At 43.1% G+C, this 6155-nt stretch overlaps 1 long non-coding RNA gene across 1 annotated transcript; it reads right to left on the bottom strand.

Moving 5' to 3' along the window:
- Nucleotides 1-4669: 4669 nt before the first annotated feature.
- Nucleotides 4670-5838, bottom strand: LOC123773486 (uncharacterized). The gene is made up of 3 exons (XR_011225429.1): nt 5425-5838; nt 5155-5283; nt 4670-4775 (listed from the first exon to the last, which is right to left on the bottom strand). It is a non-coding gene; the product is annotated as an uncharacterized lncRNA (long non-coding RNA).
- Nucleotides 5839-6155: the final 317 nt, after the last annotated feature.

Genomic DNA, 6155 nt, shown 5'->3' with positions numbered 1-6155 from the left:
TTGGGAAATGACGCGTGTGGAGGATATGTCCTCCCGAATCTCGTGAAAGGCGAGGAGTGCCTAGAGCAATATAAGGAGACGGGCAGAGTGTTAGTCGCCTGTGGGGACGAGAAGGGAATCGCCCCGGTGGCGTTCCCAGTTTGTGCTGTGATGCCGAGACAGAGCGAAGAACAAGGAGGTTGTGGATCTGATGGGGCTGAGGAGACGTCCGACAGCCTGGGAATCGATCACTTCTTCATAGGACCCGGAGAACGAGCGGAGGGCGAAGGCAGCCCGAATGGTGAGTTGCAGGTGACCCTCACCAGTTCTCTAGGGGTAGACCGCACTCGTCTGGGAGAGTTGCAGCAGATGGAGTTCCCCGAATTGATTCGTGAGGCAAAAGGAGGACGTGTTGGTCCTGAGAAGGCTACTCATTTTTACATACAGGACGGCATGCTGATGAGACAGTGGAGGCCTGTGAGGATGGAGGCCGGAGAAGAGTCTCTAAGTACGAGGCAAAAGGTAGTGTTGCCGGCCCAGTGCAGAGCGGCCGTGTTGGACCTATCGCACTCCGTGGATTCTGCAGGTCACCTGGGGGTGACCAAGACGCTGCGAAGGATCAGGGATCATTTCTACTGGCCAGGTATGGACGCCGAGGTGAGGCGTTATTGTAAGACGTGCTTACCGTGCCAGAGGGCAGGGAAGAGCCAATCCGCGATACCGAAGGCCCCATTGATCCCTGTTCCGGCGTTTGGGCCTGCATTCGAGCGTCTGTTGGTCGACGGGGTGGGTCCGTTGCCAAGAACGAAGCGAGGGAATACCTACCTGATGACGATAATGTGTGCGTCCACCAAGAGTACCGGCTGGACATCAAGCACATCAAGGGGAAGGACAACGTGGTAGCAGATGCCCTGCCCCGTATACACTAACCAGACATAACTCTTATTTTAAGGGGAGGGGTATGTGACGGTGTTCCCCCCCTTATATTTCTCCCACGCCTGCAGTAAGAGTCATGTCCACTTTACCCAAGCGTTCTCTACGTCGCAGGCATCAATTTGGTATATGTGGGAGAGTGGAGTGTTCTCGGAGTGACGAGAAATTTATAAAATAATAGTATTTTGGCCTGTGGTTTAGGCCCTTTAGGAAGCCAAGATGGCGCTGGCTCTCCTGTTTCCCCGCCAACACTGTGTGACGTCAGTAACACCGGATTGGTCACCGACAGCAATGTGGCACAGGGAGCCAATGAAAACCTCCCTTGGCGAATGTGACGTCACGAAGGAAGGGGGGTCCGGTCAGCGCGCCGCGTTGGCGCCATCAGTCAGACACGACACGTAAAGGAGGTTGGACGTGCGAAGATTGGTCCTGTCAGTTTGACAGTTGTTTACCGCTCCCGTGGATTTTACGCGTCACCTGAAGTCTGCCAGTACTCTGTGAGGTCTTCCTTCGTTCATGTGTTGAACCAGAGAGGGAATCGACGGATATTGAGCAACAAGTGCTCCAGGACAGGTACTGTGCAAGAAGAAGTGAAGTCTGTGCAGTGACGTATGTGACGTTTGAGGCAGTTCACCCATTAGTGACGGCGTAGTGGCTGAACAGAGCCACTGGGTAGCAGAGGAAGAAGAGGACTATTTGGGAATATGAACGACTGCAGCCGAGAAGTAGGTGGGCAGCCATAGCTGGGAGAAGTCGACGGCCGGGAGACCGACTCCAACCCTACAAGAAGTCGAGGAGGAGCACGGACCTGCTGGGAGAAGGCACGGAGACGACGCGCTTACGGTGGGACATTGATTGAGATCCTGGAGGACACGACAGTGTGTGTGTGGGGGCGTTCCCGACACGAGGCAGGAGCCAGGACCAGGAGCTACAACTCAACTCTCATCGGAGGATAGGTGGAAGTAGGTGGTTCTAGTTTCCCTCCCAATTCCCCTTTAGTCAGCTATATTATTCAGCTATATTATTTAGCCTGAGGATTTTGTATGTCGTGAGCAAGGCTCACCTATGTCACAGTAAGGCACCAGTGTGCAGAGTAGTACTATCAAGAATACTCACGATATGTATGTTTATTATTGGTGTGTACAGGCACCCGGAGTTATTGATGAATTTACTGTGTTGAGAATGTCTTTCATGAGACTTTAATTGAAACATATAGTGAGAGAATATATATAATATTATGCCAGTATTTGGAAGTTAGGCTATGCGCCCAGTAACTATTTTGTTACCATTTATTGATGTCTGATTTATCTATATTATATAGGTCTATGTTCGTGCATTGAATAATCATTCCTGTGTGCAGTGATTAATTGTGTTATCGCCCACGAAAGGAAATACTGAGAACTCCAGTGTTAAATACTTCATAAGTTATCACTAAATGAAGGGCAGTGTGTAATACCATTACAGTGAATTATTGTCGCATTTATTATAGAAATGATTGTTTGAGCCCGAGAACAGTGTAGCGAAGTAATACGTGCTATTGTCGCAAATATCGAGTGTTCGAACTTCTAGTGATCTTTGAGAACTTAAAGAAACAGCGCGCGTGACACCAGAGAAACAAGCAATAAACATTCGCGCGGGGGAAGGCGCCCAGCTGATTTTGACAGTGACGAGAGGGGGAGTGTTGCCGACTTAGCGAGTGCATATTATACGTGGGAACGAACGACTCCCGCCTGGATCAGCTGATTGTTTATTGATATGACCTTGTGATATCTTTGCATGAGTTTTAAGTAAAATACAAAATACATCTGTGTTTATATCATCCCCTCCATATATCTTGTGGCTATATAATACCTGAAAGCAGAGAGTGATAGAAGTAAATACCTGCCTGATATCCTGATCTATTGAGTGTGTCCTCGCCACGGTTACCACAACTCAACAAATCCACTGACGTGTTACTGGACACCGAAAACACCAGTTGGCGACCTTGTGGTTAATAGTAGAGCCCTATTGTTGGGGCGGGCACATAACAGTTAAGTGAACGAGTTGTGTTCCCACTCCTTCTCAATCAGAGGCCGGTTGGGATTGACTGGGATACTCTCCTGGCGTACAGTGGCGCCGCAAGGATAGAGTGAAGACCCGCAGGGCTACGGTGAGTGACCTTGAGTATAACTGTTGCTCACACCACCAGAGAGTGGAACTACAATACCCCAACAATATATATATATATATATATATATATATATATATATATATATATATATATATATATATATATATATATATATATATATATATATAATATATATATATATATATATATAACGTTATTCCGTTATATATATATATATATATATATATATATATAACGGAATATATATATAATATATATATATATATTCCGTTTATATATATATATATATATATATATATATATATATATATATATATATATATATATATATAACGGAAAACTCGTACCCAGAAGTGATTCGAACCCATAATGCCAGGAGGCTGACGCTGAACCCCGGTTCATTCCGAACACAGCGATTACACAACACATAACATCTTGCCTCAGCAACCGTTACTACCACCGTGTACTCCTACACACACCAGACCCTTGAGGCGTACCACTAGGTTTCTACTGGAACACAATGAATGAACATATGGAAGGTATTTAATGGCCGTCGGGTTTTGTCATTTAATTACAAAGAATAGACTCTGACAAATAAATACATATTAACATACTCTATTAGGTCAATACACTTCCAATACCCATAGACCACTTGACCTCCGCGATCACTACCCACACTCGTAACTTCCGCCTAAGTCCCTAAAACGGAATGATTACTACAACGCTCCACACCCGGTTAGTCTTACATTCAATACTCACATACTGCAGACTTAACTTGGTCACTAAGATCACAACAGGCTCTCGCATAGCTGTCTGCTACACTTCGCTGCTGCCACAAACGGAGATCCAGAGGACTTGCCAGTTCAACTCCCTCAATCAGACTGCTCCCAGCCAACCATGGCCTCAAACATTTCACCACGCCTCTCAAGGAAGGTATAATCCGATTAACCTTATCCCTAGAGCGGTAACCTTGATCCTAGAAGCCTGACGAAGAATAATTCCTCTTCCAGGAATTATTAATTTGGCTAAACAGCTTCGGTCTTAATCCATTGACCTTTCTTAGATATGTGATCCATAGTCTGTCTACTTAACATGTACTTCCAATCATAATTCGTTAAGTGTTGTAGTAATGATCCTCTAGCTAATAATTCCTACTAACTTGTGGATTACAACACCACTCCCCTCCTTAAACACGCATATGTCCCCATATGCATCATTGCAATGGTTCCATTAGTGCAAGGACCTGGAGGATGCACCCACCATATATGTACAACTAAAAAATCATCCAATAAGTTCATCATACACACGATGAAATAAATTAAAATTTTCCCGGACATGACTCACAACACTTCTCAACATATACATTATATTCACATCATAGCACAGGTAAAATAGTCTGTAATAATTTTTCCCATCTCCAACAATGCACATATACCTAAACTGCTGACATATAATTACATACAAACATAAACATAACATTACATTGACCAAAATTCTGGCACTTAAACAGAAATGACACTAGTCATTAATATATACACAACACATATATATCTAAGGTTCTTCATCCTTAGTAACAAGTTAATTATAATTTAACATCTTGCCCTGTACTGTTGACATAAGGGCTTAGGGGGCGTTAGTTAGGGTTCATAAAAGTTGTTCTAGTGCAATGAAAATTTATTGACGGGTTACACCTGAAGAGGGCTGCAAGTGGTCCAAGTTTCAGCATCGCAGCCTAAATAGAGAGGGAGAAAAAAAAAAAAACTTTTTTTAACCATTTTTTTACATGTTTTAAAGTTGATATAACAAATACAAATATCAACTGAAATTATTTCTATGATACTCAGCTATCACAATACTATATAATAAAGGTTGTCTAGTGGCATTATTATCCCAAACCTATTTAGTGCAATAATACAAATTTTCAAAGTTCACCCAAAAAATTATGCAACAAAATGATGTTTATAAATATATATAAAATCAATAAATGATCTTAGGGGAAATATATAACTTGGGTTTTTAGAAGCACAGACTCTACATATAATGTGCAAGTTCCATGTAAATTGAATAATAAATAAAAAAGTTATTCAACCATATATTTGCAAATTAGTTACCTGTAAAAAATGAAGGTCAAAGTTCAGCCACCTGTGGCTGAGGTTGATGAACTACCAATTTCAATCAAAATTACCACCCTTGTAGATTGGCATTCCTTCAGTAAGGTGTGTAAGTTCCATGAAGATCGCCTGATAAAAAAAAAAAAAAATTATTAAAAAAAAATAAAAAAAAAAAAAAAATAAAAAAAAAATAAAAAAAAAAGACAGCAGCTTTATATTTACAATTATTTATGATATAGTATCAAGATATAAAACATAATACATACTAACCTAATATAATTGGTCTGAAATATGCAACATCTTGCAACATCAAGAGGGAGAACGTCTTGAGTTGCAGGTCTAAGATCTTGAGTGGCAGGTGCCGCAGGTGGTGTGGCAGGTGCCGCAGGTGGTGTGGCATGTGCAGCAGGAGGTGTGGCAGGTGCCACAGAGGTGTGGCAGGTGCCACAGGAGGTGTGGGTGCCTGGGTGTGAGGCGAGGTAGTGTGTTGTGGGGGCGGGAGGCTGCCCTCTCTCTTCACTCAAGGGAACTCTTGTTTTGCCTCAGTGTGGCTTTACGCTCCTTCTTTACTTGGCTAACGCGTAGAGCTCTTGCCTTTAGAGCTTTCTTCTTGTCCGATACTATATCCATTGTGCAGTATATGCAAGAAAATACGATCTGTGCGAGCGCGTCAGGCATGCGACCGCCGGCACAGACACTGAGAGGGTGACTAAGCCAGTAATCGGATTATAGCTCCTCCCTCTCACAGAAGACAGTTGCCAGCGAGTGTGTTTATAATTTGTATATGCATAACAAGATATTCTCCACTCTATTGCGAAATACTAGACGCTTACAACGTATGACGCATCACCCTACGGCGCACCCGAGCCGCGAGGACCAGATTTCGGGCAATTGCGGCTGGAAAATTTGCTCTAATTACGTTATTTATTATCATAACATTAAACGGTTTGCACCACGGTGTTGCCAGAACGTTGTAGTATTTTTATAAATTTTTCGTGTTT

The sequence above is a fragment of the Procambarus clarkii genome, chromosome 84 (assembly GCF_040958095.1).
Source record: "Procambarus clarkii isolate CNS0578487 chromosome 84, FALCON_Pclarkii_2.0, whole genome shotgun sequence".
NCBI classification, from domain to species: domain Eukaryota; kingdom Metazoa; phylum Arthropoda; class Malacostraca; order Decapoda; family Cambaridae; genus Procambarus; species Procambarus clarkii.
This window is presented reverse-complemented; position numbering and strand designations above follow the sequence as displayed.